The 20,893-nt window shown below is 55.3% G+C and overlaps 1 long non-coding RNA gene across 1 annotated transcript; it reads left to right on the top strand.

Moving 5' to 3' along the window:
- The first annotated feature begins 1,164 nt into the window (after window positions 1–1,164).
- On the top strand, window positions 1,165–20,056 carry LOC135192286 (uncharacterized). Its single transcript, XR_010308958.1, has 4 exons — window positions 1,165–1,318; window positions 16,677–16,736; window positions 19,072–19,130; window positions 19,822–20,056. It is a non-coding gene; the product is annotated as an uncharacterized LOC135192286 (long non-coding RNA).
- The last annotated feature ends 837 nt before the right edge of the window (window positions 20,057–20,893 follow it).

The raw sequence follows: 20,893 nt of genomic DNA, 5'->3' as shown, positions 1-20,893 counted from the left end.
GTGAGGAGAGGCTGAGGGAGCTGGGGGTGTGCAGCCTGCAGCAGAGGAGGCTCAGGGCAGAGCTCATTGCTGTCTGCAGCTGCCTGCAGGGAGGCTGTAGCCAGGTGGGGTTGGGCTCTGTTGCCAGGCACCCAGGGACAGAAGGGGACACAGCCTCAAGCTGTGCTAGGAGAGGTCTAGGCTGGATGTGAGGAGGAAGTTGTTGCCAGAGAGAGTGATTGGCATTGGAATGGGCTGCCCAGGGAGGTGGTGGAGTGGCTGTGGCTGGAGGTGTTGAAGCCAAGCCTGGCTGGGGCACTTAGTGCCATGGTCTGGGTGACTGGATGGGGCTGGGTGCTAGGCTGGGCTGGCTGAGCTTGGAGCTCTCTTCTGACCTGGCTGGTTCTGTGGTTCTGCAATTCCTCTGTTAAGCCCTCAGGAATATATCAAAACCCTCCTGAGTAGCCCCACATGGTGTTTGGAAATATAAAACCTTATCGCGTATGTATAAACCAAACCCACTGAGGCTTCCCTCGCGTGTGCGGTGCTCTCTTAATGTACGCAGCCAAATGAACGCGCAGCTGCGCTGCTGCCCGCGGGCAGCGCAAATGCCCTGTCCCGGCTCAGTGCTGCCACCCTCTGCTTAATGCGCAGCACCGCAGCTGCTCAGCGCCGAGTGACGCCTCCAGGCGGCTGAGTGCTGCCGTCCCGCGGCTCACGGAACCAGGGAATGGGTTAGGCTGGAAGGGACCTCCGAGCTCAGCCAGTTCCAACCACCCTGCCATAGGCAGGGACACCTCCCACTGGAGCTGGTGCTCAAGGCCTCATCCAACCTGGTGCTGAACACCTCCAGCGGGGTTGTGGAGCACAGGAGCACCCAATGTGATCTTTGAGCCGAACACAAGCCCATGCGGATGGAGCCGAGAGGTGACGAACAGAGCCGAGCTGAGCCGAACGGAGCCGAACACAAGCCCATGCGGATGGAGCCGAGAGGTGACGAACAGAGCCGAGCTGAGCCGAACGGAGCCGAACACAAGCCCATGCGGATAGAGCCGAGAGGTGACGAACAATGCCGAGCTGAGCCGAACGGAGCCGAACACAAGCCCATCCGGATAGAGCCGAGAGGTGACGAACAGAGCCGAGCTGAGCCGAACGGAGACAAGTCGGGCCGGGCGGAGCAGTGATGGGTGGAGCCCAGCGGGCAGGAGCCGTTGTCCTTTCGCAGGGAAAGGAAAACCTCAGGCGTTCACTGAGCGGATTTTCCGCTCTCATGCAAGGGGATTCAGCGAATCAATTAATCAGCAGCGGCGGAACTGAGACACGTTTTAGAGCAACTCGTGTAAGTAGTGGACTTTGAAACTGCTCCGTGTAGAGCTTCCTGTTAGTTTAAGCAGAAAAGCAGTCGGAGCGGAGCTGTCTGCACTGCCTAAGCAGCCTGGGGACTGCAGGGAAGTGTAACTAGAGAACTAATCCTAAATAGTCTCATCCTAAACTGGAGAACTAACCCTAAATAGTCTCATCCTAAATAGTCTCATCCTAAACTGGAGAACTAATCCTAAATAGTCTCATCCTAAATAATCTCATCCTAAACTGGAGAACTAATCCTAAATAGTCTCATCCTAAATAATCTCATCCTAAACTGGAGAACTAATCCTAAATAGTCTCATCCTAAATAGTCTCATCCTAAACTGAAGAACTAATCCTAAATAGTCTCATCCTAAATAGTCTCATCCTAAACTGGAGAACTAATCCTAAGTAGTCTCATCCTAAATAGTCTCATCCTAAACTGAAGAACTAATCCTAAATAGTCTCATCCTAAATAGTCTCATCCTAAATAGTCTCATCCTAAACTGGAGAACTAATCCTAAGTAGTCTCATCCTAAATAGTCTCATCCTAAACTGGAGGACTAATCCTAAGTAGTCTCATCCTAAATAGTCTCATCCTAAACTGGAGAACTAATCCTAAATAATCTCATCCTAAACTGGAGAACTAATCCTAAGTAGTCTCATCCTAAATAATCTCATCCTAAACTGGAGAACTAATCCTAAATAGTCTCATCCTAAATAATCTCATCCTAAACTGGAGAACTAATCCTAAATAGTCTCATCTTGTCCTCTCAGTAGGACAAGAGAGGTTATTCCTCCCCTGGTCAGGCCACACCTTGAGTATTGTGTCCAGTTCTGGGCCCCTCAATTCAAGAGAGATGTTGAGGTGCTGGAACGTGTCCAGAGAAGGGCAACAAAGCTGGTGAGGGGCCTGGAGCACAAACCCTATGAGGAGAGGCTGAGGGAGCTGGGGGTGTGCAGCCTGGAGAAGAGGAGGCTCAGGGGGGGCCTCATTGTCATCTACAACTACCTGAAGGGAGGTTGCAGCCAGGTGGGGTTGGGCTCTTCTCCCAGACAACCAGCAATAGAATAAGGGGACACAGTCTCAAGTTGTGCCAGGGCAGGTTGAGGCTGGATGTTAGGAGGAAGTTGTTGGCAGAGAGAGTGATTGGCATTGGAATGGGCTGCCCAGGGAGGTGGTGGAGGCACCGTCCCTGGAGCTGTTCAAGCAAAGCCTGGATGAAGCACTCAGTGCCATGGTCTGGTTGGTTGGCCAGGGCTGGGTGCTAGGTTGGACTGGATGAGCTTGGAGGTCTCTTCCAACCTGGTTGATTCTATGATTCTAATTGCAAGTCGGTTTCTAACTGCCCATGAATGCCACTTACAGCAAGGATTTGAAGTCATGACCCTCCCCTCTAAGTATTTCTCTATCCCAGACAGGGAAACCTTTTCCCAAGCCCCCACCTTGCCTTTTCCCATCCCGATTCGGGGCCGATTGCCCCAAACGGGCGCTCCCAGCTGCAGGCGCTGGTACAGCCCTGCGGTTGCTATGGACGCGGAACTGGGCGTTGCTATGGACTCTCCTCTGCCTCACCCTCACTGCTGCCGCCCTGTGGCCGTGGGCGTGCACTGCTCGCAAGCTGCAGCGCTCTGCGCTCTCCGAGGGCAGTTTTAGCCCCAGGCTGGTTGCAGATTGAGGTTGAGTTTGCCCAGAGCAGACCCAGCAGGTTATTAACACTCGGTGCTGTCCAGCGCCTGCCAGTGCCCCCCAGTACTACACAGTCACGCCGACTGCTGCCACTAACACCCAAATTCATTCCCAGTGCTTGCAGTAACTCCCAGATCTCCTTCCCACTGCTCCCAGCGGGGATGCAGTGTCCTCCCAGTTCCCCCAGTATCCCAAGCTCTCTTCTTGGTGCTGCTGGTAAGATCAAGTGTTGCCCAGTCCCTTCCAGTGCACCCAGTAACACACAATGCCCCCCAGTCCCTCTTGCTGCTCCCAGTACTTTCAAAGTGCACCCAGTGATACCCAGTGCCCTCCAGCCTGTCCTCGTGTTCCCAGTAACTCCAACCCCCCTTCCCAGTACTCCCAGACCTCCCAGTGCCTTCCAGTGCTCCCAGTAACTCCAAAATCTCATCCAAGTCCTCCCAGTAACACTACCTGCACTCCCAGTCCCTCCTATTGCTCACAGTGTGTCTCCAGTGTTCTCCCAATCCCTCCCAGTGCTTCCAGTATGCCCCAAATGTCCTCCCAGTAACTCCAAATTCTCTTCCTAGTGCTCCCAATGCCCTCCCAGTTCTCCTAGTGCTCCCAATAACCCCAAATCTCCTTCCCAGTACATTCCAGTATGACACAGTGGTTACCAGTGTTCCTATGAGCCAACAAATCTCCTACCCAGTGCTCCAGTGCCCCCCTAGTCCCTCCCATTAGCCTCAAAATCCTTTCCCAGTGTTCCCACTAACACCCAGTGCCCTCCAAATCTCTCCCAGTGCTTCCTGTATGGCCCTTGTGCCCTCCCACTGCTCCAGATAATTCCAAATCCTCTCCCTTGTGCTCCCAGTGCTCCCAGTAACCTCCAAATCTCCTTCCCATTGCTCCCAGTGTGGCCCCAGTGTTCACCCAGTTTCTCCCCGTATCCCAAACTCTCCTCCCAGTGCTAGCAGTAATACCAAGTGCTGCCCAGTTCCTCCCAGTGCTCCCAATAACATTCAGTGCCCCTCAGTCCCTCCTGGCATTCCCAGTAACTCCAAAATCCCTTCCCATTGTTCCAAGCAATCCTCAGTGACCTCCCAGTGCTCTCAGTAGCACTGAGGCCCTCCCAGTCCCTTCCAGTCCTCCCAGTAACTCCAAATTCCCTTCCTGTTGCTCCCAGTAATCCCCAGATCTCCCTCCCAGTGCTCCCATTGCTCCCAGTGTGGCCCCAGTGGCCTTGCAGTATCCCAAACTCTCTTTCTGGTGCTCCCAGTAACACCAAGGACTACCCAGTCCTTCCCACTAACTCCCAAATCCCTTCCCAATGTTCCAAGTAATTCCCAGTGATCTTCCAGTTCTCCCAGTGCTCCCAGCAAGCCCCAGATCTATTTCCTGTGCTGCCACTGCCGCCAGTGTGGTCCCAGTGTTCACCCAGTGCCTCCCAGTATCCCAAACTCTCTTCCCAGTGCTCCCAGGAACTTTGGGGATTTTGAGGCTGACTTTTGGTGTACATTTGGGCAGTTTTGGAGCTGATATTTGGGGAATCATTTGTGTGGATTTGAGGTCTATTTTGGGGTGAATTTGGGTGGATTTGGGGGCAATTTCTGGGGTGAATTTGGGCAATTCTGGGGCTGACTCTTGGGATGAATTTGGGCAACTTTTTTTTTCTAAGTAATTGTAGCCAAAAATCTCCAACCCCTGCAAACTGTTTTGAGTGCCAGAGTGGTGTTGGCTGCATCTTGCTGCCATTGCTGTGCTCTGATGCAATCTCATTCCTGAATCTGGCAAAAAAACAGACTCCCTAGGGACTGGATCTGTTCTCTGGAGTCTGGATCTGTTCCCTGCTGCGTGCACTTGGCCAGACTGGTGCAGAGGTCCTGACCTCTGTAATTGAGATCCATGTGCAGCAGGAGTTCAGGGCATCCACTGCCCTTGAGTGGTGTGTCTGTGAGTCCCACACATCACACAGGTACTGTCTGTGCCTCTGCTCTTTCTAGGACTCTGGAAACTGCTCCTTCCCTCCAAGTGTTTAACAAGCTGGAAAGGAAAGTGCCTTCTCTTGGCTCCAGGGCTCAGCCACACTGAAAAGGCAAAAGCTGCAGGCCTCTGGGTGTGCTGTGGGGACTACTGAAACTGCTGATGTGGCTGAGTCCTGCCTGTGGCCAGCTCTGACAAACAGCTTTGTCCCAGTTGTGGTGGTATGGAGGAGCCAAAGAGGGTCCCTAGACAAAAAGGCCATTGAATGTGATGAGTAGGGGTGAGGGATGCATGAGGGATGAATGGGGATGAGGGATGAAGGATGCATAGGGAGGAGGCATGCATGGGGAGGAGGGAGGGATGCATGAGGGATGAAGGAAGGTTGGACTGGATGATCTTGGAGGTCTCTTCCAACCTGGTTGATTCTATGAAGGATGAGGGATGGATGGAGATGAGGGATGAAGGATGTATGGGGAGGAGGGATGGACAAGGGATGAGGGATGCATGAGGGATGAGTGACACATCACAGATGAGGGATGGATGAAGGATGGATGGGGATGAGGGATGAAGGATGCATGGGGATGAAGGATGCATGGGGAGGAGGCATGCATGAGGGATGCATTCTCCTTTCAATAGGGGACTTGAAGTGACTCTGAGTCGCCACAATCTCGATTAGTTTGAAAGTGGTGGTAAGAACAAAGACCCCCAGGGTAGCTTTCCACAGGCTGGGAACAAAAGCAGCTGCTCTGTAAAAGCACTTTCAAGTTTGCTTGAGGCCTGACCTCTCTAGACAGGAAGGGGAGAGGCCAGGAGCTGCCATGGCTGCTCAGACCTTTGCTCAGATTGCAGTCTGAGGCCATTTGCTGCCATGTACAAACCCAAGCTGGTCACCCTCTCACCTGCTGAGGGAGGGCCCAGTGTAAGTATCAGAGACACCAGAGGCCTCTTTGTGTTTGCCAGGGTGGAGCTGTGGTCTTCTTGGCAGGGCTCTTGCATGCTCCCATCTTTGCCAGGAAGTTCCTTTTGCTCCTCACTGCTTTGGCCTCTTGCACAGGAGAGAAAAGGGCTTGCATGGATGTGTGGTGCCAGGCTGTGCCAGGCTGTGTGCAGGGTGGCTTTCTGTCTGATGCTTCTGTTATGGGCACGGTGTTTGTTTTCTACAGTGCTTCACCATGAGCAGTGGGGAGGATTGGCTGCACTCAGCAGATCATTTGGGGTTTGTCTTGGAGGAAGCTGCTGTGCAGAGCTGTGCCCATGACCTACCTGTGTGAGGCTGCTCCTCTTACCTAAGGTCAGGCTGCAGCAGTGTGGAAGCAGAAGAGAGCAGGAGTCTGTTTTCCTGAGGTACACCATGGCTAGAGGCAGCATTTCTTGCAGGGGTTAGCAGCTGGCTGCTCCCCCAGCTCGCCAGGTCTAAGCCTCATGTCCATTTGTTGCTCTCTAGGGTCTCTTCCTTGCACTGGAGCTGATTCAAGATTGCAGGTGCCTGGAGATGTGGTCTGCACCCAGTGCCTTCTCCCAGCTCCAGCTGGAAAGGGGCTGAATTTAGACAGGGGAAATGCTGGGCTTGGTGTTGTGGCTGCAGGTGCTGAGGGGAAGAGAGAGGGACCCTGTTTGCAGGGAGGGGCTGCTGCAGGAGGCAGAGCCATTTCCTCCACACTGGGCATGGTGAGTTCCACTTTCACCCACAAGAATCTGAGATCCTTTCAGCTTCCCCACTCTTGTCCTGCCCAGCAGCTCTGAGATGTTTCCTTATGTTGAAATCATCCTGGTGACTTTTCCCCTGGAGGATTACACAGAGGAATGCTCTGGGGACTTGTTGCCCAAATAATCCAATGAACTGAACACATTAGGACCTGAGGAGGAGCCTGGTACTTGGTCTGTTCATCTGCACAGAGGAGGCTTCGTTTTCTGAGCCAGGATGCTGCAGGGTGCCTCAGTTCTGTGCCTGAATTCTCTTTGTCTCTCTTTGGTGCTACTTAAGTTCAGGACTGCTGCAGACTCACTTCCCAGGATGTCTGCTGGAAGGGTTGTCAACAGCACAGCAAGGAGACCTGGCTCTACCATGCAGAGAAAGTAGGAGACAGCTCCATCTGCTCATCAGCAAGCAAGCAGCCTGTGGCCCTCAGCTCAGTCTCAGCTCCCCTTGCTGTGCAGCAAGGCTCTGGGAGATGAGCTTCAGCTGGGTTGAGCTGGTAGCTGGAAACGGCTTTGGACTGTGCAGCCAAAAGGCTGAGGTTGCTTAGGGCTTTCTCAGTGCGTGAGAGCAGGACTTGTACAACTCCAGTGTCTGCAGAGTCTCAGGTGCTTATGTGACCAGCAGAACTGCAAAGCGAGCACAGCCGAGGCAGGAGCTGCCCCACAGGTGGTGACAGCTTGGTGGCTCCAGAGGAAACAGCTTGGAAGAGTAAACAATGGTGAAAACGTCAACAGCAGCAGTAAAGAGTGATGGAAGCAATAAACTGAGCCCGTGGGGCTGGGAGCGCAGGGGTTAGCGGTGTCCTCAGCTGGAAACGGGAGCAGCGAGCTTCAGCCTGGAGCTGAAGGTGAGGAGCATGCAGAGATGTTGTGCAGGGCCTGTAGGCCCAAAAGCAGGCTTATTGATGCCTGCTCTGCCTGGACATGTCTCTGCCTGCACCAGGGGTAAACGAGCACAAAGGGGCACAACAGACCTGGGCCGTAAAGTCAGTTGCCCAGGACACCTGATTGTGTAATCCCCACACGCCCAGCTCATGCCTGCCTGGTGCTGGGCTCAGGTGATTCCCATACCTGGAGTCCAGGCCTGTGGGTTTTGCCCACTATGGTAAGGTTTGGCTGACTGCCAACCTGATTGGTCATTCCAGTGGCCAATGAGGCCATAACTCTCGGCCCACAGTTAATAAATAGGGGTGCACAGGCTCACCTGCAGCCTGCCCACATCACTTGCGGCTCTGCCACATTGCCTGCCTGCCTGCCTGCTTCCTTGCAGCTTTATGCCTGCGTTTAATCAGTGTTAGACCCATGCTCAGACTGCACAGCACCCTGCCTCTGCACCTGGAGATCCTGCCTGCATGCCTCTGCAAAGAGCAGCCAGCAGGAGCCAGCAGCAAGGTCTGAGACTCTTATTTCCCCTGAAACCAGAGGATTCCAGCCTCAAAGTCCACAAGCAGAGACTCTGAAGGATTGGACACTTGCAATAGGCTGTGACATAGCCCCAGAGGGTGACTGCTTGTTAATCTGAATTGTGAGTAGATGCCTCTGTAATTTCTATTGCTTCTGCCATAAAGCAGAAAGCAGATTATAGTACAGGACCCCAGGCGGCATTAAACTCTCTCTCTGTTAATAGTTCCAATGTTTGCTAGTTATGAATCAGTTTCTGTAGATAGATATTCCCATAGTGTCTTCATGGTCGTGTAAAGAACAATTTAATATCAGGAATGGTGTGGCCAGCAGGAGCAGGGAGGTCATTCTGCCCCTGTACTCTGCACTGGTTAGACCACACCTTGAGTGCTGTGTTCAGTTCTGGGCCCCCCAGTTTAGGAGGGACATTGAGATGCTTGAGCGTGTCCAGAGAAGGGCGATGAGGCTGGGGAGAGGCCTTGAGCACAGCCCTACGAGGAGAGGCTGAGGGAGCTGGGATTGGTTAGCCTGGAGAAGAGGAGGCTCAGGGGTGACCTTATTGCTGTCTACAACTACCTGAGGGGTGGTTGTGGCCAGGAGGAGGTTGCTCTCTTCTCTCAGGTGGCCAGCACCAGAACAAGAGGACACAGCCTCAGGCTGTGCCAGGGGAGATTTAGGCTGGAGGTGAGGAGAAAGTTCTTCCCTGAGAGAGTCATTGGACACTGGAATGGGCTGCCCGGGGAGGTGGTGGAGTCGCCGTCCCTGGAGCTGTTCAAGGCAGGACTGGACGTGGCACTTGGTGCCATGGTCTGGCCTTGAGCTCTGTGCTAAAGGGTTGGACTCAATGATCTATGAGGTCTCTTCCAACCTTGGTGATACTGTGAGACTGTGATACTGTGGTACTGTGATACCCCTGTGAGAAATACACGTTTGATCTGATCAATTCGTGGCATGAGGTCACAGTCAGGGAAGAAGAGGGATGCTGGATAAAACTGCACCATCGCAAAGGTATGCAATAGGCTTAAGATAAGAGTAATAAGATTGGCGAAGGAGGGAGGCATGTGGAAGAGATTGTCTTTTGCATATTTGAATGGAAATTAATTCCTCCTGGTGCCACCTTTCTGCATGAGCAAGCAGAAGAACAACAAGGACTTTGAAGCTCATGAGGAAGACACTTAAAAGAAGACCCCTTGCTTCATCAAAGACTACCCGAGGGACCACCGGGTAAAAGCAGACCTGTGTGGAAGAGACATCTCACATTCCTGAAAGCTGATAAAGAAACCCCAATCTTTTCTTAGAACTTAGTAATGAATCTGTAATAGGATAGGGCATAAAAAGAGACAACTGAAGGCAAAGGCTGTGCGTTAGGGCAGAGCCTCCCCACGCACCCAGTTCTGTAGACTGCTTGATTCCTGCAACTCTGTTACAGCCTTACCTTGCATGAACGCCAGTTTGTGCCTGTTATTTATGACACCCCCATCCGCCACCAGAGAGCACCGCCAGGCGTGGCTGACACACAGCAGACTGCCGCCTGGCTCCCTGCTCTCTCAGCTGCCGGGGCAGGGCGGCTGGCAGCAGCTGTGCCCAGCCGTCAGTGTGCAGTGTCCCTGCTGGGGCTGCGCAGCCGGGGGGCGGTGGCTGCGCTTGCACCGATGCTGCAGGGCGGGTTTGGAGTCGGTGCAGAGCGAAGGGCTTGTGGCGCCTGCTGGGGCCGTGGCTGTGGGTTCGGGGTTTGTGTGGTGCTCGGGCTTGGGTCTGAGCCTGCGCTGCATCGCCTGGAGGTGAGGAGTGACCTCTTTGTCCCCCCTTTGCTCTGCAGTCGTCCTGGCAGCCCTGCCAGCGCGGCTGTTGGGAAGTGCCAGCCCAGCTGCCTGTCCCGGGGGTCAGCTCGTCCCAGCCCAGCCTCCTGGGGCTCTCCAGGCTCTCCTGCATGCTCGATTTCCTTAAAAGCCAGAAGCTGGGATGGATGTGTTGGTGCCACCCCTGACCAACTTGGCTCACATCGTTCAGAGGGTCCCACAGTGGTATCAGTGCCTTTGTGGGGCCACTGTCCTGCAGCCGGGTCCTGATCAAAGAGTTTGCATGTCCACTCCTCACCCCTAAGCTTTGGCACTCCTGCTCTGAGCTTCTTCCAGAGTGTATTTCTCTCGAGTAGCTTCTGGTTGGTCTTTATTATTGCTCCTGTCACTTGTTGCCAAAGCTTCTCTGTCTCAAAGTCCTCCTGCTCTTCAAACTCCACTGTGTGCCTAGGCCACCTGCTCTGCTTGATGTCCAGTGTCAGGTTCCAGAGTGTCTCTGCAACATCTGTCTTCTTCTCACTAATGGCAACTTCACTGTCCCTGCGAGCCTCCAGAGCAGCCAGAATTTCTTTGCCAAGCTTAATTTCCCCTGATATTTGGTTAACACTCTGGTGGTTACCCAAAAAAAGGCTTAAGTTTGAATGCAGTCATTGCACCATAGTCAGGTGATGCTGACTGCTCCCCTAAGGTCGTTGTGCCGTAAGGGATTCCTTTACAGTGAGCACATGGCACTGTCTGACATCATCTTCTCCCCTGTTTAGGCATGTCAGCTGTCCTCCTCCATCTGGTATGGCAGATAATGCATTCCCATGGAGTTTTGATTTGGCCAGAATGCTACCACTGAGGCCAAACCCATCCTTGCAGTTGCTAACGTAGAGGGCAGGGCAGTGGGGAGTGGGTGAAGGTCGTGCACTGGTGTCTGAGGCTGTGATTCTGACCACGTTTGGCTTCTGTGCTACAGAAAACCTCTTCCTGAGCCTCTTGGCCTCCTGAAGGCAGCAAGCAGTGGCTGATGCAGGCAAACAAAAGCTCCAGCAGTGGTGGGGCAGAGGAGGGCCAGTGTGCAGCTGAAGGGCTGTACCAGCACATATCCAGCTGCTCCAGGCAGCACCCACCTGCATTTCCCATCCCCCAGCACCACCAGAAGACCAAGTGAGCCACTGCTGTACGAGAGAGCTGCTGCCCTGCATGCAGAGGGGTTAGAGACCTTGTTCTGCCAGGCTGAGCAGAGCTGGCAGGAGCTGTGCTCTGGTGATGAAGTCTGGCCTGTGAGATGCTTGTGTCCCACTCACATGCCATGTGTCACTCCTAGGAGGGGCAGGGAGGAGCCTGTGCAGGTTGGGACAGCTACACACAGGCTGTGATGCTCTCCTCAGCCCAGCAGAAGTGACATGGCCTAAAGTCACATCTCACAGAGTCACAGAAGCATCCAGGTTGGCAAAGCCCCTCAGGATCACCAAGTCCCACCTAGAACCCTACAAGATTCACCTTAAACCACAGCCCTAAGCACACCCAAACCCTTACACACCTCCAGGCTGGGTGAGTCCAGCACCCCCTGGGCAGCTCATCCCAGCCCCTGACCACTCTCTCCATGAAAAGCCTTTTCCTAATGTCCAATCTAAACCTTCCCAGCCTCAGCCTGAGGCCATTCCCCTTCTTCTGTCTCCAATTCCCAGTGAGCAGAGCCCAGCAGCAGCCTCTGCACAGTGTCCCTTCAGGTAGCTGCAGTCATCAGTGAGGTCTCCCTCAGCCTCCTCTTCCTCACACTACCCCTCCCCAGCTCCCTCAGTCTCTCCTCATCAGATTTATTCTCCAGGCCCTTCACAGCTTCCCTGCCCTCCTCTGGGCCTGCTCCAGCACCTCCACAGCTCTCCTGTATTGTGGTGCCCAAACTGAGCACAGCACTCGAGCTGTGGCCTCACCAGAGCCCAGTCCAAGGGCACAATCCCCTGCTGCTGCTGGGCACAGCATTTCTGATACAAGCCAGGGTGGCATTGGCCTTCTTGGCTGCCTGGGCACACTGCTGGCTCACACTCAGCTGCCTGGGCACTCTGCCTGCTCACACTCAGCTGCCAGGGCACACTGCTGGCTCACACTCAGCTGCCTGGGCACACTGCTGGCTCACACTCAGCTCCCTGGGCACACTGCTGGCTCACACTCAGCTGCCTGGGCACACTGCCTGCTCACGTTCAGCTCCTGTCTATTCCAGACCCCAGATCCCTTTCTGCCAGCAGCTCTCCAGCCACCCTGCCCCAGGCAGGACAGCTAACCCTGGAGACAAGCACTGCAGGGCTCTGCACATGTGTGTCCTGCAAGGGCTGACCAGAAGGACTATAACTGAAGAATCTTCTTGTCACTTGTCCCACTGTTGTCACCGCTGTGGCACTGCTGGTGCAGCATCTTCCAGGCTGGAAGGTTCACTCCCTAGAGCTCTCCTCACACTGACTCCCTGGATCTGTGTGCAGCTCTGCAGAGCTCAGCACAAGAACAACATGAACAGAGCAGAGGCCTCAAAAGTGATCAGAGTGGAAGCCCTCTGCTGTGAGAGCAGGATGAGAGAGTTGGGGATGTGCAGTCTGGAGAAGAGAAGGCTCCAGGGAGCCCTTCTGGTGGCCTTGCTTAAAGGGATGAGGAGAAAGCTGGGGACAGACTTTTGAGCAGGGCCCGTTGGGACAGCACAAGGGGGAATAGTTTGAGCTAAAAACTGGGAGATTTAGAGCAGATGTAAGGAAGGAATTCTTTGCTGGGAGGGTGATGAGACACTGGCCCAGCTGCTCAGACCGGTGGGAGATGCCCATTCCGGGCACCATTCGAGGCCATTGTCTGGGGCTCTGAGCACCCTGCTCCAGTTGCAGATGCCCCTGCTGGCTGCAGGGGGGGGGACACTGGATGAGCTTTTAAGGCCACTAGTTTTGTGATTCTGTGTCAGGGGCCTGGGCTGCAGTGAGGACCAGTGTGGCCAGTGCAGCTCAGCTGGTGACAGCAGGGCTGGGCAGTGACCAGGTTTGTACCGTGCCAGCGGCAAGGGCAACACCACAGCCACACAGCAGGGAAAGGAGACAAGCCTGAGTCAGCTCTAGGTCAGGAGAGGTTTTTAGCAGGGGTCTGATGCTGAAGCTGCCCTCCAGGATGTTTTTACCTTCTGCAGAGCTGCAGGTCAGACTCTCTGACTTGCTGCCGTGCTCGGGGGCCTGACACTCCTGTCTCGTGGGGTCCTGCTGCCAGCTGGCACCTGCACACTGAGCAGCTCCCTCCCTGGGAGGCCTTTGAGAGGTGGAGGTGACAGAGCTGCCACTGCAGCCCCTGGCCCAAGCAGTGTCTCCATCTCCCAGCTCTGGGAAGTGCTCTGCCCCAGCCTGCAGCACAGGAATGGCAAAGTCACAGAACCACAGAGTGGTAGGAGGTGGAAGGGAGCTCCAGAGGTCATCCAGTCCAACCCTCCTGCTAGGGCAGGGTCACCCAGGGCAGGGCACACAGGACCCACATTCAAGTGGGTCTTGAAAGTCTCCAGAGAAGGAGACTCCACAACCTCTCTGGGCAGCCTGCTCCAGGCTCCAGCACCCTCACACCAAACAAGTTTCTCCTTATGTTGAGGTGGAACCTCCTGGGTTCCAGGTTGTGTCCACTGCCCCTTGTCCTGTCCCAGGACAGCACTGAAAAGATCCTGGCCCAGACTGGCCCCTTCTTCTTGACCCCCACCCTGCAGGTACTTACAAACATTGCTCAGATGCCCTCTCAGCCTGCCCAGCCCCAGGGCTCTCAGCCCTTCCTCATCACACAGATGTTTTGGGCTCTTTAGCATCCTCATAGCCTCTCTTGGACACTCTTAAGTGTTTCCTTATCCCTTTTGATCTGGGAAGCCCAGACACAATATTCCAGATGTGGTCTCACAAGGGCAGAGTAGAGAGGGAGGATAACCTCCCCTGACCTGCTGGCCACACTCTTCTGAATGCACCCCAGGACACCACTGGCCTTGGTGGCCACAAAGGCACAGAGCTGCCCTCCCTGCAGCCGTATGGCAAACCCTTCTGTGTGACCAAGAGCAGCAGCAGAGCTCAGAGCAGGATCCACCCTCACCCTGGGCTGCCTGGGTTGGGAGCAGGCTTGCACTTTCCACTGGTAGGGTTGGGGTTTTCTTCTCTCTTCTGTTGCTGGGTCCCCTTGTGCAGGGTGTGAGGATGGAGATGCAACCCCCTCGTGCTGTGGGGAAGTGTCCCTCTAACCAGAGATCATAGATCAGAGTAACCCAGGCTGGGGGGGACCTTGGGGGGGACTCTTCTCCAACCCCAACCCCCCAAGCAAGAAAGTGAACCCTGATGAAAAGCTCTGCTGAAAACAGAGCACTTAGCAACCACTACTAATGGCATTCTCCTTCTGACTGTCCCAAGTGCCCTTTTGCCCTGCCACCAGTGAGCCACACTGAGCCTGCCAAAATCACTTGGAAAAGGAAATGCCAAACAAAATCATTCCAGACAGGTCAGAGCCTTCCCCTGGGGTGAAGCTGGACTGCTTCTGCATGAACTGTGTGCTGTCTTGCACATGCAGTGTGTGAGAGCACAGGTGTGACCAGCTCTCTGCAGTGAGGGCACAGGTGTGACCAGCTGTCTGCAGTGTGTGAGGGCACAGGTGTGACCAGCTGTCTGCAGTGAGGGCACAGATGTGACCAGCTGTCTGCAGTGTGTGAGGGCACAGGTGTGACCAGCTGTCTGCAGTGTGTGAGGGCACAGGTGTGACCAGCTGTCTGCAGTGAGGGCACAGGTGTGACCAGCTCTCTGCAGTGAGGGCACAGGTGTGACCAGCTCTCTGCAGCGAGGGCACAGGTGTGACCAGCTGTCTGCAGTGTGTGAGGGCACAGGTGTGACCAGCTGTCTGCAGTGTGTGAGGGCACAGGTGTGACCAGCTCTCTGCTGTGAGGGCACAGGTGTGACCAGCTGTCTGCAGTGTGTGAGGGCACAGGTGTGACCAGCTGTCTGCAGTGAGGGCACAGGTGTGACCAGCTCTCTGCAGAGAGGGCACAGATGTGACCAGCTGTCTGCAGTGTGTGAGGGCACAGGTGTGACCAGCTGTCTGCAGTGAGGGCACAGGTGTGACCAGCTCTCTGCTGTGTGTGAGGGCACAGGTGTGACCAGCTCTCTGCAGTGAGGGCACAGGTGTGACCAGCTGTCTGCTGTGAGGGCACAGGTGTGACCAGCTCTCTGCAGTGAGGGCACAGGTGTGACCAGCTCTCTGCAGTGAGGGCACAGATGTGACCAGCTCTCTGCAGTGAGGGCACAGGTGTGACCAGCTCTCTGCAGTGAGGGCACAGGTGTGACCAGCTGTCTGCTGTGAGGGCACAGGTGTGACCAGCTCTCTGCAGTGTGTGAGGGCACAGGTGTGACCAGCTCTCTGCAGTGAGGGCACAGATGTGACCAGCTCTCTGCAGTGAGGGCACAGGTGTGACCAGCTGTCTGCTGTGAGGGCACAGGTGTGACCAGCTCTCTGCAGTGTGTGAGGGCACAGGTGTGACCAGCTCTCTGCAGTGAGGGCACAGGTGTGACCAGCTCTCTGCAGTGAGGGCACAGGTGTGACCAGCTCTCTGCAGTGTGTGAGGACACAGGTGTGACCAGCTCTCTGCTGTGAGGGCACAGGTGTGACCAGCTCTCTGCAGTGTGAGGGCACAGGTGTGACCAGCTCTCTGCAGTGAGGGCACAGGTGTGACCAGCTCTCTGCACTGCTGGGCTCTGGATGCCCTCCAGAGTCCCTCCCCACCGCAGCCAGGCTGGGGGGCTGTGAAAGCTCCCATCGGGTCAGAGCCGGTGAGCTGCTCTGCTTCGGGCGGACTGGAAGGCTGCCTTGAAATGGTTTTCCACAACTGCTTGAGGAAATCAGTTCTGCTGGGGTTTGCTGGTGTCACTTTATCGCCACTGCTGCGGCTGAACCCTGCCTGGCATCCCCTGCGGCAGGGCTGCGCCGCAGCCGCTAGAGAGGGACAGAGACCAGCGCAGTCCTGACGCCAGCTTCGGAAGCGGTGAGGGGCTCCGAACCAGAGGGGCTGAGCGGAAAACCCACAGCCCTGAGGGCTCTGCTGCGGATGGGAGAGCTGGAGAGGGCCTGGCGAAGTGGAAGAGGAAATTAGGCGGCGTGAAGTGTTTTTTTCCAGGGGTGGGAGAATCAGCATTCCCTTCCCAGACGTGCGGCTGGGAGGTGCTGGACGCTGCTGGTGTCCCCGGGGGGGCTCATTCAGTGATAATGGCCCAGGGCTGGGAAATGTGGACTCGCCCCCAGCCTTGCCCCTGCCCTAGGGCAGGTCTCAGCACTTTCCTTCTGGATTTTGCCCTGCCAGCCAGGCTGACACTTTCAGTGTCATGTTAAAGACTGGGCAGGTCAGAGGAGCAGGGAGGGGGGCACCTGGAGAAGGATGTTAAAAGCTCCCTCCAAAATGCTGGCTCCCATAAACGAGTTGGGATTTTGGCATCCCAGAGATGTTTGCTTGCAGAAAAAGCTTTTCCCTCCCCTGAAAACCCAGCCCCGTCCTGGAACAAAGACATCTCCACCAGCAGCTGAAGTGGCTGGGAGGGGGCAGGAAACTCTCACAACCGCTTTAGAGACAGGAACCAAACACACACCCAAGGGCAAGGCCAGGCCTTATTTAGAGCCAAAAGCCAAGAGCTGGCCATCGACTTAGCCATCCTCCTTCTGATGCAGTGGAGGCTGACATCCTTGTTTACCTGGTGAGGGACAGTTCTCTGGCAGCTCTAGCAGAAAAGCTGTTTTGTTTCTACACAGTCCAGAGTGAGCCAGCAGGACACTCTGTTTCCTCCCAGCCAGGCCTGAGTGACTGCTGGAGGAGCCTCAGACTCAACCAAGGACCTGCCATGGAGTTGGTGAGTCCTGGCCTGGAGGTGGTAAAGATGTGGCCCTTCAGCGTGTGCACCTGAAACCTCCCTCACCTGCTCTCTCTGCCTGCCTTCCCTAGCAGTCAGACCAGGGGGGGCACATCCAAACAGAACTTTTTTTCCCCTGGTAATGTTTCATTGAGTTAAAGCTTGACCAGGGAAACAAAAGGCAAAGCAGGGCTCAGTCCTGCCCACCGAACCAGGGCCATCACCCCCCCTTCCCCTCCCTCCTCTTTTGTCCGAGCCTTCCTTTGTCCCACAGCGTGGCCAGGCAGATGCAGTGGCTGCTGTGGGGACATGCTGCCTCCATCCCCCCAGCCCTGCCAGCTCCTCTGCTTGTGGGAAGAGCTGAGTCCAGCCCAAAGCCAAGGCTCAGAGCTGCCTCTCCAGGAGAGCCAGTGGCACTGGCTGCAGCAGCTGAGAAGCCCACGCAGGGCACAGATCCCCTGCACGTCCAGAGAGACCTGCTGAATGAGGAGAGGTTCAGCAGCGCTCCTCAGCTCCCTGATGCAGGAACCTGTCTGCCCTGAGGAGGTTATGTTCAGATGGGACTTTCACAGGGCCAGGTGCAGGCTTCACAACTGCCACCCACAGTAGTACATCTTTGTCCTGTGATCTGAAACTGGGATGGAGGAACAAAACCTCTTGCTGAGGCCTGAGGGGGTGAAGCAGTGAGCCTCAGCCTCTCATCTGGGGACCCTCACACAGACAGCAGCATTTTCCACACTGGGTGCTGGAGACTGACCTGTGTCTGTGCCACACAGCAGGCTCCTGGTGGAGATGCTGCAGCCACAGTGGCCTCAACTCTTCACAGAGAGAGAGATTTCCCATTGGAATGGGCTGCCCGGGGAGGTGGTGGAGTTACCATCCCTGGAGGTGCTCAAGAAAAGCCTGGATGAGGCACTTGGTGCCATGGTCTGGTTGACTGGATAGGGCTGGGGGATAGGTTGGACTGGATGAGCTTGGGGGTCTCTTCCAACCTGGTTGATTCTGTGATTCTATGAACTGCAGCCCCAGGTTAAATTTCCTTCTCTCCTTGCAGTTGGACTTTTCTGCATGTCCCTGAAGTTCAGCACTGCGCTGGTCAAAACCCCTCAAGGTGGGGAGGTGGTTGGGATGCTGGAGAGCTGCAAGACAAAGGAGAAATGCTGTTGAGTGTCCCTGGTGGAACATGACCATGAGACTGTGCTCAGCTCTGTGGGGCACCAGGAGCAAGGGCTCAAGGTTGGTTTCCCACAGCTTAGCCTTCTCTGCTGAGCCCAGCTGGGGTGGATCCTGTGATATGGGCAGCTTCACCCTGGTGCAGCTAAGCATGGCTGACAGCAAGGTGTGGCAGTACAAAGTGTATCTGCAGATGTATGCATGCCAATCAACAGCTATTGATAGCCAGTTATATGTGTTTATATATATGTATATATACATCCCACACGTGGATACAGACCCCACCACCCCTCTGGCTTCCCCAGCCTTCTGGCTCAGAGAATCACAGAATGTTAGGGGTTGGAAGGGAGCTCCAGAGGTCATCCAGTCCAAGCCCCATGCCAAAGCAGGGTCACCCAGGGCAGGTCACACAGGAACACATCCAGATGGGTCTTGAAAGTCTCCAGAGAAGGAGACTCCACAACCTCTCTGGGCAGCCTGCTCCAGCACCTTCACACCAAACAGTTGAAATGGAACCTCCTGGGTTCTAGTTTGTATCCACTGCCTCTTGTCTTGTTCCAGGACACCACTGAAAGAATCTGGACCCTTCTTGCCTCTCACCCTGTAGATACTTATAAACATTGATCAGATTCAGCCTTTTCCTCTCCAGACTAAACAGCCCCAAGCCTATCACACAATCATAGCTTGGAAGGGACCCCAGGGATCAGTTGGTCCTTCCTTTAAAATGTATATAGTACATATCTAACAAAACTGCTATTAGATGTCTGTTTGGGGGGTTAGTTTGGTGCTTTGTTTGGTACACATCAGCACCACAAAGCAGCAAATGGAGGGGAGGACTTCTTAGAAAATACAATGAAGTGAGCAGCAAAATACTTCCTTTAAAAACACTGAATCCTGAAGCATGTCTTAAGGTCAGTTCAGCAGAAACTCTGCTCTCCAGTTCCACATCCCTTTGTGCACATAGGCCTGACTCAAAACCCCCCCGGTGTGTCTCCACAATGCTTCTCCTTACAAGCTCTGCCCCGCTGCTGCCCTGTCGCAGGGGCTTAGGTACAGCCCAAGGATGGAGGGCAGGTGGAGGGGGGGGGGGTTGGTCCCCTGGGGTGTCCCCAGTGAGGTGCTTCAAGGGATTTTCAAGTCTTTGTTTTGCAAATCTGTGTAGGAAATTGATGTGGGAAGGTGCTCGGGCAGCTGCTCCTCGGGGGATCCCTGCTCGCTTGGGTAAGCACAGCTGCCCGGATCTGGCCGCTCCGGTTCCGGACGCAGCCACAGACATTCAGAGGCAGCTCTGAGCTGTTCCCGTCCCTGTGGAGTCGAACAGAGTAATTGCTGCTTCTGGACCTGGGAGGATAACACAGGAGCAGGTTTTGGGTCACCCTCTGGGCTGGGGACAAAGCCAAGGCAGAGCAGCGTTTGCGGCGGTGCCACAGCCCCACACCGGGCAAGGGACAACCTGCCCAGGCTGAACGCCGACCTCTGGGCAGCTGCTTGCAGAGCTTTTGGTCCCCCATGAAAGCAGACAGACGGATCCTGGCAGTGGCTTCCTCCAGCCTGGGACGTGCCATTGCTGCCACCCACCTGCTGGCAATGCGGGAGGAGGGAGACGCTGTGGGGCAGGGTGGGTCAGGCAGTTTCGGGCCAGAGTGGGCAGACACAAACCCAGGGTGAGTGCAAATGAAAGCAAATCAAACCACGCAGAGGGAAATAAGCCTTGCCTTGCAGAGGCAGAGAGGGGAGGGACAGCTCACACGCTTACACCGGTAGTAAGGGGTAAATGCTGCCGGGAGAAAGCTGCCTTCTTTCTCCCCCACCCGGGTCCAGGGCATCTGCAGAAAGCAGGTGATGAAAAGCCCAGCCCCAGGGTGTGAGGGGCCAGGGTGGGGCAGGGGAACCACTGGATTTGTGTCTTAAGTGCAGGGAGTCAGAAGGTGGAGAGAAATGTCCGTTCCAGCCTCTGTGCCGCTCACTGCTACGAGGTGCACACGTTCGGGAGCCGCCGCCTCTTTGCCATCCAGCAGGGCAAGTGCAGGGGGCAGAAGGGCTGGGCAGCGGCAGGTGGGCTCCTGCGAGACCCCCGCCAGACTGTCTGTAGTATATGTAAATGAGAGAAGGCTATTTTTTGAATAAAAGCTACTTTAAACAGCGTTTGCAGAGAAGAATCCACTGCAAAATGTGCTGCGGCATTTCACAGGCAATTCGCGGCTCCCTGGGGCTCTGCTGTGCAGCTCCACGGCCCCTCTGCCTGCCCGGGCAGCCCGGGATGTGGTGTGTGGGGATGCAGCCGTCTGGCACGGGCTGGGGGTGCAGGAGTCCAGCTGCTCCCATTTGCAAAGTGTGGAGGAGTCAGAGAGGGAATGTGGCAGGCAGGGATGCTGGGGCAGAGACATCTCCTCTGCAGGCAGCCCCAGGTACTCTGCGGGACTCGCTGCTACTGAGCCGGGAAGAGGAAGGAAAGGATCCAGAGGATACAAACGATTCCCTCTATCAGTTAACTCAAGGCTGTTGTTGCCTGCCTGCCTGTTCTAGGTAATTAACCACCCTCCCACCAGCCAAGCACTGAGTTAGAACAGAATCAGAGAGCAGAACTGTTTCAGATGGAAAAGCTCTCTAAGATCATCCAGTCCAACCATCAACCCAGCACCACCACGGCCACTAAACCGCAGCCCCAAGTGCTGTGGCCACACCTTTCTGGATCACCTCCAGGGATGGGGACTCCACCACCTCCCTGGGCAGCCTGTGCCAATCCCTGACCACTCCTGCAGCAAAGAAATTTTCCCTCATCTCCAACCTAACCCTGCCCTGGCACCATTTCAGACGTTCCCTCTCCTTCTATCACCTGATCCTAGGGAGAAGAAACCAGCCCCTGCCTGGCTCCAGCCTTCCTTCAGAGAGCTGTAGAGAGCAATGAGGTCTCCCCTCGGCCTCCTGCAGCCTAGGCAATCCCATTCCACTCAGCATCTTCTCACAGGACTTGTCCTCTAGAC

Source organism: Pogoniulus pusillus, chromosome 41 (assembly GCF_015220805.1).
Source record: "Pogoniulus pusillus isolate bPogPus1 chromosome 41, bPogPus1.pri, whole genome shotgun sequence".
Lineage (NCBI taxonomy): Eukaryota > Metazoa > Chordata > Aves > Piciformes > Lybiidae > Pogoniulus > Pogoniulus pusillus.
The sequence above is the reverse complement of the archived record's forward strand: the minus strand, read 5'-3'. Positions and strand labels throughout refer to the sequence as shown.